Source organism: Neovison vison, chromosome 6 (assembly GCF_020171115.1).
Source record: "Neovison vison isolate M4711 chromosome 6, ASM_NN_V1, whole genome shotgun sequence".
NCBI lineage: Eukaryota > Metazoa > Chordata > Mammalia > Carnivora > Mustelidae > Neogale > Neogale vison.
The window spans coordinates 145,647,249-145,659,833 of record NC_058096.1 but is presented as its reverse complement, the minus strand read 5'-3'; positions in this window follow the sequence as shown (position 1 = coordinate 145,659,833).

Here is a 12,585-nt window from a genome sequence, read left to right as displayed (position 1 = left end):
CATGTTCTTGTTATTTTAACATAGCTGAATCCACCCAAAATTACAAGAGTGGAAAGCTATCTATATAGAAAAAAAAAGCTCCTTATCTATGTTCTATTACTTATTATTTCTAATGAATGGGTGGGTTTAAAGGATTGCAATTTTATGAAGGAACAGTAGAGAAGCATGAAATAATTTCTATGAATTATCTCTAGTGATCTTTCTAGATCAGTTTTATACATATCAATATTTAATTTTACCTCAGTATCAAGTCACTTCAGGTAGTTCTTGCAAACTTGTTCCGTATTTTTGGGTTGCTATTTATATAACCTTGATCATTTAAAACCCACGAACAATTGCTTTACGAACTTGTAGCTGCTAGACATTATGCTCAGTGACCACAGCAAAATCCAGAACACATGTATTTGAAGAAATTACTTCTAGTCATTTCAAAAAAGAACTTCTCACTAATTTGAAATAAAAGCAAGGTTACAAATACAAGAATTTAAAAAATAAATTTGTGAAGAACTATCCTCAAAAAAATTTATTTGCTATAATTCTTAAATGCAACCATCATCACAGAGGGTACAAGCCAGAATAAAAATTAATACATGCTGTAGAATGTGAGCCGAGGGAATATGCCAAAACATGGACAGAATGTCAGTCTGAACTTCAAATTTCCCGTCTTGTAGATTTGCTTCTCAACTTTGACTGTATTTGAATATTATTAATATATTTGCCCACAAGTAATTGTTTTAGAAACTACTCCTCAACAACAATATAAAATCTCAAACTGTGATGGCAACACTTGCCAAGAATACTGTTTTTATTACTTTATTACACCCAGTGGGCCATTTTTATTGTTGAATATAATGGGTAAGTGTTCATTTTCCAAATAGTGCAAGCACATCAGGGCAAAAGTGTGTTAGATTTAGTAAAGAATAACAGATGGCATATGATAGTTAGCATATACAGAGCTCTGTAAGTAGAGCTCACTTTCTAAGATATCCTATTATCATTTGGAAGGTAGCATTTGCTTAATGAACAACGGAACACTTTTACCGGGATACAAGGTGTTATAGAATCTTCTTAGGTCCCGTGTCTATCTGTTAACAGCTGCTTTTGTAGGTGCCAAGCAAAACAATTTTGAGTTACTAAAATTTGACTATTGTCCTCCCCTGAAGAGAAACATGCAAGACAAATTTAAAAATGTAAGGTTTCTGGTTGTGAGAAGGATAAAAAGTTGTGTTACTGCAACATCTTTTTTTAAATGATATGAGCCAATTTATTTAGGTCTACAAACTCATCCAAGTTTACCCAGTAACATCACAACTCCCTCCCTTCCCCTCTCCCTTCCTTTTTGGGTTTCCTTGCTTCTGATTCAAATCTCTCCTTTGTTATTAGTTTTCCCTTTAAACTGAAGTTTGAAGACTATGTATTGGCACAGGTCTGTGAAATAAAATGTTACTTAGAATGTGTAAATATCTAAATATTCCTCTGAGAGGTAATACATTTCCTTCTGATTTCAGTACTTACTCCAGTCATCCTACAAAAGAATAAAACATTTATGTCATATTCAAAAAGTATACTTATGTGTGTATGTATAGAGAGAGTAAGAGAAAGAAATGAGTCACTCTTGTCAAAGTTGATTTTGTATTTTAAGACTTGATTTTTGTAAATTAATTATGGTCTTAAACACTTTTAAACCACTCAGAGTGCCCCATTAGTTAACATGAACATGAGAAATAAATATGTATTACCAGTTAATTGAAAAACATATGTTGTTTAGTGCTTAGCCATCTTATTTTAATAGATCTCAATTAAAGAAATGACTGCAGTGGATTCAGACTCCAAGATGCCAGTTAAAAGTTGCTGCTAGGAAAAATAGTACTGAACCAAGAAATGAATAGATTTCAACAAAAAATAGCCAGATACTCTGTTAACAATTTGTACAAAGAATTTGCCTTTTCATATGTGAGGGGATTTTTGATTGTATAGACTCCTTATTTGTTACAATCTAGGTTGAAGAACTCATTAGGCACTGGCTCCAGAACCAGAGCCTGAGCTTAAAATCTAGCTCTGCTACTTAGTGGCTATATATCCTTTTTCTCATCTGTAAATTTGGGTTAATTATAGGATACAGTATAACCCTCATTGGCAGTGTTTTGAAAATTAATATTTAGAAAGTGCTTTATCAATGTGTAGCATCTAGAAGAAAACTACTTCTAAATTAGTAGTCATTTTTTTAAACAAATGCTTAAAAATCTCTGACATTTTCATTAGTGTTGTAAAATATGAAATACTTGTGAACGCATTTCAAATATGGTATTGGTGTCAATTACTCTGAACACATGTTTTAAGTGAGGCTATTTTTTGAACACTGAGGTGTAGTCCATCCAGCAGGAGCATGAAATGAAACAAGACACCAGCGTTTCGGAAGGAATGGACCTTATGGGATCAAAAACATATCAGGTTCCTACGATTAGCTCATTCTCCCCTTATATACATCTCCCCTGGATACATAAAAGGAAAGACAGATCAAAGTCAAAGGGTTGTTGTTGGTCACATAATCAGGACAGGTAGAATTAAAGGAACTAAGAGTTTTATGGTATCAGGACATTGAAGCCGGCAACAACTCTCACAACAGATATGGTCATACCTAAAGTTAGTTCCTTTCCTCAGGCATGGTCTCTTCTGGACAGTGTGTTACTAGATGCATGTGACCCTTGCCTCTCTGACTCTTTCACATGCTTTTCTGGTTAACAATCCCTGGAAGTGAATATTTCTTCATAAATCTGGATGCCTTGGTTCACCTTATTTTAAATTTCCTCTGAATTGGTGCTGGCCTGGGAGGTTTTTTTTTTTCCCCGCATGGTAACTTTGCAAATCTCTTTTCCAACCCATAATGTACCTATTTCAAAGGTTAATTCTTTAGATACTTTTCTTACTTTCAAGTTCTTGAAAAAGTCTCAGTTTTTAACTGCAATGTATATTGAGTAACCTTACTTAATTAAGCAATTGGAGCGTGAAGCTAAGTTGAATTTTGAAATAGTTAAAAGTTTGATTCTTTTGTACAGGGATGTCTCAATTTAGGCCCATTTCCAGTTTAGCAAAGTATTATTATTAAGAGTTGCATTAAAATAAGCTAGCAGGAGTTCAGTACAAATACTTTTTGTCATGCCAGCTTTCCACCATTGTCCTATCTTTGATTAGAGTTAACTTAAGAGGGTTCTTAGGTTAACACATCATTAGATTGAGAAAATAATCAGTGACAAATTCTTTTTCTTTTCTGGACAGATTTCAGATACAACATAACTAACATCTCCCTTACCAGGGTATTTTTCCAGTTGGGAAAGGAAAACAAAGAAAGAAATAAAAGAAAGAAAGAAAGGTCATGAGTGCTGAATGGTTTCCAATATATTTAAATATTTGTGAATTGTTTTGAGGAAAAAAGTGGCACTTATGTATGCTTTTTGCACACAGAATTGTAGTCCAGCTTGCACTAAGGCTGCAATAAAAGTTGTTTTACTGATAAGCATCACTGAGTTAGAAATGAATATGAGACTGAGAATGCTATGTCTAAACATTTATCTATTATGGTGTTTCATTTGGCTAAAATGTTCTCTTAGTGTTCTATTTTTTTCCTGGTCCATTGTTGGTTTATACCTTTATTCCCACAAATTTACAATTTTAAAGTTTCCATGGCCTTTTCCATTTTCATCACTAGCACTTTGGATCAGATAAAGTAGATCATTCTCTTGTTTGGTAAATTATATTTATTTTTTTTAAAGATTTTATTTATTTATTTGACAGACAGAGATCACAAGTTGGCAGAGAGGCAGGCAGAGAGAGAGGAGGAAGCAGGCTCCCTGCCAGGCAGAAAGCCCCATGCGGGACTCGATCCCAGGACTCTGGGATCATGACCAGAGAGGAAGGCAGACGCTTTAACCCACTGAGCCACCCAGGTGCCCTGGTAAATTATATTTATAATGAAATGAAGTTGATAGTAAATAATGTTCAATGTACAGCAACATATATGCTGCTTTCAGCATTTCTGAAAGGAAAGCCATCTTTATTTAACACATTTTAATTTAAATATAACACAAAAGATAGGATTAAAAAATTTGTGTTTTTCTATTTAATAGCCACATAGCACTACCATAAATCTAAAAATCAGAGGTATATGATGTGACAAATCTATAAAACCTTGAGTGTTAAGGGACTTCTTGGCAATCTGATGCACTTGCCCATTCTTGACTCTTGAGCTATCAAGATTTTGCTTGAGTAGTTTAATTCTTAGAGGTATCAATCAAAAGCAATACTCTTTTTTTTAATTAAAAATTTGAGTATAATTGACACACAGTGTTACATCAGCTTCTGATATACAACATAGTGACTTGATAAATTTATACATTATGCTGTGCTCACCCCACATGTAGTGACCATCTGTCACCATACAATGTTATTAAAATATCACTGACTATATTTCCTACACTGTATCTTTTATTTCCATGATTATTCATACCATAAGTGGAAGCCTGTATTTCCAACTTCCCTTCACCCATTTTGTTCATCCCTCCCTCCCTTCCTTCTCCCCCTCTGGCAACCACCACTTTGTTCCTTATATCATTAGGTCTGATTCTGCTTTTTGTTTGTGTATTCATTTATTTTTTTGGTTTTATATACAAGTGAAATCATATGGTATTAGGTTCTGTTAATCTGACTTATGTCACTTAGCGTACTATCTTTATGTCTGTCCAAGTTGTCCCAAATGGCACAATCTTATCTTTTATGGCTGTGTAATATTCCATTGTGTATATATATTACATTTTCCTTATCCATTCATTTATTGCAAATGCTTAGGGAGCTTCCATGTTTTGGCTATCTTTTTTAGTTAGTATTTTCTTTTTTTCCAGCAAGTACCCAATAGTGGAATTATTGGATCATATGGTATTTCCTTTTTTAAATTTTTTTGATGAAACTCCAAACTGTTTTCTGGAGTGGCTGTACCAATACATTCCCACCAAGAAACTGTGCATGAGGGTTCCTTTTCTGCCACATCCTCACCAACACATATTTCTTTTCTTTATGATTTTAGCTATTTTAGCAGCATGTATCTCTTGGCCATCTGTATGTTTTTGGAGAAAATGTCTATTCTGGTCTTGTGCCCAAATTTTAATCAGATTGTTTGTTTTTTTATTGCTAAATTGAATGAGATACTTATTTTATTTGGATATTTACTCCTTATTGGATATGTGATTTGCACATCTTCCCCCGTTTAGTAGGTTGTCTTTTTGTTTTGTTGATGGTTTCCTTTGCTGCATAAAAGCAAAAGCAGTAGTCCTAACAGTTAATTAATTAAAAGCAGTAGTATATTAATTAATATACAACACACATTGCTCAAGATTTGATATCTGGCACAATTAGAGGAAAATTAATTGAGAACATATATGTGAAAATCATTTTTCAACTCTTGAAGTACAAACAAATACCAGATTAAAAAATTTATTCTAAAGACAAAGCACAATGTTGCAGTGTGGTCAATAATGGAAACATGAATATGAGTGTAAAATACCACTTTCCCAAACTGAGCTACATTTTGTAACCTTAGAAGGGAACAGATCATTGGTCCACCTCTTTCATTTTACAAATGTGGAAACAGAGCCAGAGGGATGAAAGATTTTCTAGAGACCACATACCTGAAAAATGTTAGGATAAGTACACTTCAATAAGCCTTGCTCTTTATACTATGAATTCATGTTCAGAACTTGTTAAAGTAATCTTTGGGTTCACCAGAGAATTAGAATTGATATGTAAGTAAAATCCAGGTATTAAAATACTGAAACTTGTGGTTTTGTATCCCATGTCTCTTAATAAATCTTAACTTAAATAAATATTAGAATTTTCTTTTTTTAATTAACTTTTTTTCTGGATTATAAGAGTAAAATAACAAAAACATGAAGTATGTATATTGTTGAAAATTGAATTAAGGAAAAAAACTCAAGGGGCAAAGTTAAAAAAAATCACTAATTGTTCTGAGACCCCATATTCTGCTTAATTCCATTTCAATTAAAAAGCAACATTCAAAGGGGTAATTATAATTTATTTGCCTACTAATATTTTTTTCAGATTTTATTTATTTAGTATGTAAGGAGAGAGAGAGAGAGAGAGAGAGCGCGCGTGAGTTTGGGGAGGGTCAGAGGGAGAGGGGGAAGACTCCCTTATGAGCGGGGAGCCAGTCCAAGGATTTGATTCCAGGACCTCAGGATCATGACCTGAGTTAAAGGCAAATGCTTAACTGATTGAGCCATCCAGGTGCCCTGCTTATTAAGAATTTTTTTAGTGAAGAAATATGTATTAATGGTGGGATATAAATATACTTTTATAAGAAACTTCATTTCTTGAAGAACCTTTGTTAGTGAAATTTTTCATTCCCTGGAGATCAGAGCATTTGAAAAGAGTAGAATCCATTTTTTATCTTTAAAAGGATTTAATTTTAACTACCCTAGATGGATAAAAGTCTATTAAAAAACAAAAAGAAAAGAAAAACACCCAGCCAAAGTAGTATGTTAATGATAGTACTGTATGTAGACTAAATTATTCATGCTGTAATTTAAAGTCATGTAGTATTATTCTTTCATTAAGAGAAATGAAAACCACCTTCAATTTAATAATATTCCTTTATATATTTTAATACCATTATTAAGGTTCTCCTTAATCTTTTTTTAGGTGTAAGAAACCTAATTTGTTATAATTTAAATTTATGAATTCACTGTCTAACATTTAATGGTCTTTTACATCTCTTCTTAGACCCATATTCACATCTATCATGTCTATATTTGGAGCTTAAATCTGAATATAATTCATTTGAGAAACATGAGTATAATGAAATCTTTATTAAAAACTTCTTCACAGAAAAACCTACTGTTTACATATATAGTTATGTTCTATCTTAAATTTACCATACTGCATAACTTTTTAATTATAATAATTGCTATAATTTAACAAAGTCATTTAAAACTTGGATTATTTTTACTGGGTTAGAATTATTGAGGTCTACAAATTTAATTAATGATCTTCAAGCCTATCATCCTGATAATAGAAAAAATATGTTAAGTATGAAAAATTACTACTACATAGTTTTATCTTATTAGAATTTTAAAAATTTTGTCTTATTTTTTAGTCAATTTATTAGTCAACCTTGACAGTGATAATCTTAGTCAATGTAGTTCATATAGCAAATACAATTTCATCTTACTTGGCAAATCCAAACAATTTGTGGATCCCTACATTGATGTGTTAAGTGTGTGAAACAAAATCCAGGCTCAGAAGGGAAGAATGTCATAGTTAATTAGTGATGTCTGCCATGGAGATTATATATATATATATCCATATATATATATATATATCAGGTGATTTAGGTCTTCATGGGAGAAATTATTTTTCTATTTGTTTTACTTGAATATGCTTTATATGTGTGGAGCTCAGAGACAGCAGATATGTGTTAAATGGAAGTATTTAAGGCAGAAATGACTTAAACCTTTTTGAAAAAGCTCTGGTGGTAAGTTGTTGACTTTTTCTAAACAAATATATTTCCTTGGAAATTTGGGTTCATTCCTAAATTTACTGATAAGATATAGAAGAATTAGTTGATATATTAGTTATCTATTGTTGTTACACAATATCGTAGTGAACTGAGGGGCTTAAAAATAGCACAGATTTATAATCTCATAGCTTCTGAGCATCAAGAATCCAGACATTGTTAAGCTGGGTTCTCTGGGTCCTCTGTCAGCTTGCAGCTGATGATCAAAAAGAGAAAGGCTAAACATAAAAGTTCTCTGATTGGCTAGTTAAAATACTCTTACTCAGAATCAAATTACTTAGTGACATACCAATTACATTGTGTGGGCTTAAGAGTTTTGGAGCAAAACAGCTCTAAAGAAAACATATCATCCGAGAGCACAGGGCTAATGGCTGCATGAAATACTGAATAAGAAAGCTGATTAAAAAAAGTAGGGGCAGATCTTTTAATTCCTTTAGGTTTCTAGAACTTGTTTACCAAGATTTAAGCTGGGGCTTTGCTCTAATCTAACGTCTGATCCTCACTCATTTTGTTGGTACCATTCAGCTGGTTATGATGGCCTCAGTTTCTTCCTGATTGTTGGTCAGAGACTACCCTACATTCCTTGCCAAGTGGACCCATCCATAGAGAAACTTGTAACTTGGCAGCTTGCTTTTTCAAAGCGAGCAAGGGAAAGAAAGTCTCTCTTCACCTGCTGGGTATATTACAGTCTCGTCTCGTGTAACATAATCATATTTGCATAATTACATACATCCCACCATCTCTACCACATTCTATTGGTGGAAGCAAGTTATGGGTTCTACCTACACTCCGGGGGAATGGACTATGCAGATGTCTGTCTTCTATGATGTAGACTATCTTAGAGCATGTCTGCTTGATATGAGAAAATATTTTTATGTAGTCTGAAGATATTCTGAATTATAAGTAGTATCTTTTCTCATCCTTTGATACCAGGACTAGGGTGTGTGAAAGGAAATATTGAACTAAAAGTAGTTATGTCATTCATAAGAATGGTTATGATAAAACTGCATGCATAATATCATGAGAAAGTCCATATTATTTAAAAAAAAACAAAATAGACATAGACAACAACTGAAATCACACAAATATCAAAATATGTCTTAAGATGATAAAGTCCAAGAAAAAAGAAAAGAAAAAACCTGGGACTTTAAATATTATGAATAAGATGAAGGCAAAGCTGTTTCTTGAAATAAATGAATAACTCAAGAACCCAGCTGCTGAATTTGCAAAGCTAAATCTTAATTGCAATAAATACCAGTTTTAGTCTTTCCTGACTTGCAAGCAATCATCAAGTCATCCTCAAGTTAATATTACCTACATTTTCACTCTATTGTCAAATTCCACAGAAGACTAGGGTATTTGTTTTTTGGATGTGCTAATATCTTCAAATGCCTAAAAGGGTGCTGCACATAGAGGGGGTGCTTTAAACATGTTTGTCGGATCACTTCTCACTGATCTTCTGGGTTCCTTGTTCCTTCCCTCACAGAACTTTTCAGCAGATATAAGCCAAAGCAATCTATCTTTAATTTAGATCTTCACAAGTTTTTCTGGGGCAAACCATTCTTGAGTTTTATATAAGCTGTTTTAGATGCAAAATAGGATACAGATGAAAGTACAAAGATATTTGGTGCATTTTCAAGGGAACAGGGCTAATATTTAAAATAGCATAGTAAAATATTTAAAATAGCATCAAAAAAATATATAGCTTGAAAACTCAGGAACATGGCTTATAATCAGGCCTTCATCATCTTGGTTGCGTGGTGGGGATACTGGCTTAAATCCAGGGGGTCAGAATTTGCCAGGGAGCTGAAGTCATGACTGATTTCAAAAGAGAGTCCTAAAAATAAATAAATAAATAAATAAATAAATAATTTTAAAAGGCCAGAATATGGGGAAATATCTGTGCCTTATTTATAAAAAAATATATTAAGTCATTAGGAAGTTTTTTCCATAGGATTTTGAAACTTTAAGAGATGACATTAATAACATTGAAATTGAAGATTTGTCTGAATAATTGGTTTTAATAGAATGTCTTTTATTAAAAAGATAAGACTTGGGGTGCCTGGGTGGCTCGGTGGGTTAAGCTGCTGCCTTCGGCTCGGGTCATGATCTCGGGGTCCTGGGATGGAATCCCGCATCGGGCCCTCTGCTCAGCAGGGAGCCTGCTTCCTCCTCTCTCTCTCTCTGCCTCTCTGCCCACTTGTGATTTCTCTCTGTCAAATAAATAAATAAAATCTTAAAAAAAAAAAAAAAAGATAAGACTTGCCTTTGTTTTTATTTTTGAGATTAGACTATGAGCTCTTGCTTGGTCTCAAAGACATTTTAGCCATGATTTCATGAGGAGTTACTTGAAGAGTAAGGTAGGATTTTCTTTATCTGAGGCCTCACACTAGAAATTCTGAGTTTAGAATTCTGAAAGCCCACTGCCTAAGAAAGGGAAAAGAATATATTTAAAAGTTGCATTCTGTATATCATCCTTACATTCCCAGTTGAATTTTGTATGCGAATCCTTGAATATTTAGTAAGCTCTCTCTCCTCATCTTGTGAAAGCCATAATCTTATTGAGACTGACAAATTTGGTTTAATGCCATGATGTAATAGACTGTTATTGAAATAATAATCCATTAACCTTGACTTGTCTTATGTAATTTTCTATAATATCATTTCCTATCATAAAAGTAAGAATAATACTAGTTAAAATGTCCTAATTTTTAAAGTTCCACAGTGATATTTAAATCAGAAAAGTATATAAAACAGTGGCTGCTCATTAATAGAGAACTACAGTAGCATGATGATTAGATTGATTTAGAGTGTCTGCTTTTCTATGACATTCTTCCATTTTATTTTTAATGTCTCATTTTTTTGGCGAAATTTTGGTGAATTTACATGGAATTAATTAGATGTACTATATATATACATGCCACAAAAGCTGAATATTGTGTATATGAATATGACTGTATGTGTTACATATTTACAGAATTACAGTAATGCTATTTTTATGCCCAGTGTTATAGGAATCTCCAGATACTGTAGTTTTAATTTTAAATTCATACTGCACTCTAGTGGGGAAGGAGATCAATGCAAAATTGTTCTTCTGTTGGTACTTTAAAGTAATTATATAATTACAGACTATTTACAGTTTTAAAATTGAAATGTACAAGAATGTTGTGATCTATAATTTTCTCAAAGGTGAAATGCTATAAATGTAATTAATGTATTATGCATAAAATTGATATATTTAGTATTTGACCATTATAGTAAAATATGATTTCTTTCTACATTAGTTTTGTAAACAGAGGAAAATTGACTGCTGAAATAGTGCACATGATTTCTTGCAGCGTATCTGGAATATCTCTATTTATCTACATAGATGTAGATATAAATTATGTGATGTAAATCCTAATTTAGGGAAATGTTGAATAAAACTCAACCCCTCATATTTTCTACCAAGAAGAGAAAAGAATGGTTCCATAAACCATTGAAGTTCCATAAACTTCAAGAATGACGACTAGATTTTAAAATATTTGCTTATTGGGCCACCTGCGTGGCTCAGTCAATTATGCACCCAACTCTTTGGTTTCAGCTCAGGTCATGATCTCCATAGGTTGTGGGATGAAGCCCAGTTTTAGCTCTGGCTCTTCACTCAGCAGAGGCACTGCTCGAAAGATTGTCTACTTCTGCCCCTTCCTCTGCTCATGCTCTTTCTCTCTCTCCCCCCAAAATGAATAAATCTTAAATAAAATATTTGCTTATTTTATTTCATTTATGATTCTAATTTCAAGAAGCAACTTCATTGAAACATTGACCAATATTTGTCATCACTAGAATCACCTTTCATATACCTAATGGTTGTTTTATTTTTTAAGTTATTTCAAATTAAATGAGTCCTTTTAAAATCTGTTTACAATATTGTCTCTGGAAATTTTATTCCAAGTAACCAGTATCCAATCATATAAAAGTAGTATAGTGTTATTTTTCCAAGTGTTATTTTGCTCTATCAATACTTATTCAAGATGTTCACAATTTTTCTCTGATTTTTAACATGAACGTTGAAAGGTTTCTTCAGAATGACATCTTACAGTTGTAGTTATGAGATTATATTCTCACAAATAATGATTAAATCTTTGTTATATTTATTTTTACTTTCTTTTTTATTGATCCAGTCAAGTAAAGTCATACAAGAATGAATTACAAGCTCTATAAGTATTTGTACAGATTGTACAAAGTACAATTTCTCTTTAAGTGAAATGGTCTAGAATTCCATGTCCTCCCCAAAAAGTATTTTTTTCTTAATAAAATAATTGAGAAAGTTCTTTATAATAGACTCTGTAAGGAACTTAATATCAGTAGATTCCTCTTTTCAGAAAGATAATTTTTTTAGAACAAACTTTGTCTTACATTTGAACAGTATTTAGATGTTTGCTTTTATTTTTTCAAAGAAATTGATTTTGAAAGAAATAGATGAAATGTATCATCTTTTGTCCTTGTGTAAGTACTATCAAAACTCAAGGAATTAAAGCTGCTTATCAATTGAACTTATGAGTTCTGTTTTTTTGGTAGCTATCTGTTATCCATTTGAACTATTCATTTCTCATATCCATAAATCAAATATTTATTTTCATCTAATGACAAACAACTGCTACATACATGGTTATACCAAGGTATCTAAAGGTATTTTTACTGTTTGCTATTTAGTTATGCCACTCTTTATGGAAATTAGTCTATGATAAATGTGTTCTATATGTATAAGGCCCTATTTCATTTAAAAAAATTCTATGGCAAAAGAAACCATTGAAAAAACAATAATCATTGGGGGGCTTATGCCATTTATTACTATATGAATTTATGGGCCATTTGTAAACCCCCCCTTTTTTTTTAAACCCCCCTTTTTGTAAGAATTTATATATTTGTCAGAAAGAGAGAGAGAAAGAGCACACAAGCCGGCAGACGTGGAGAGAGAAGCAGGCTTCCTGCTGAGCAAAGAGCCCGATGCGGGACTCGAT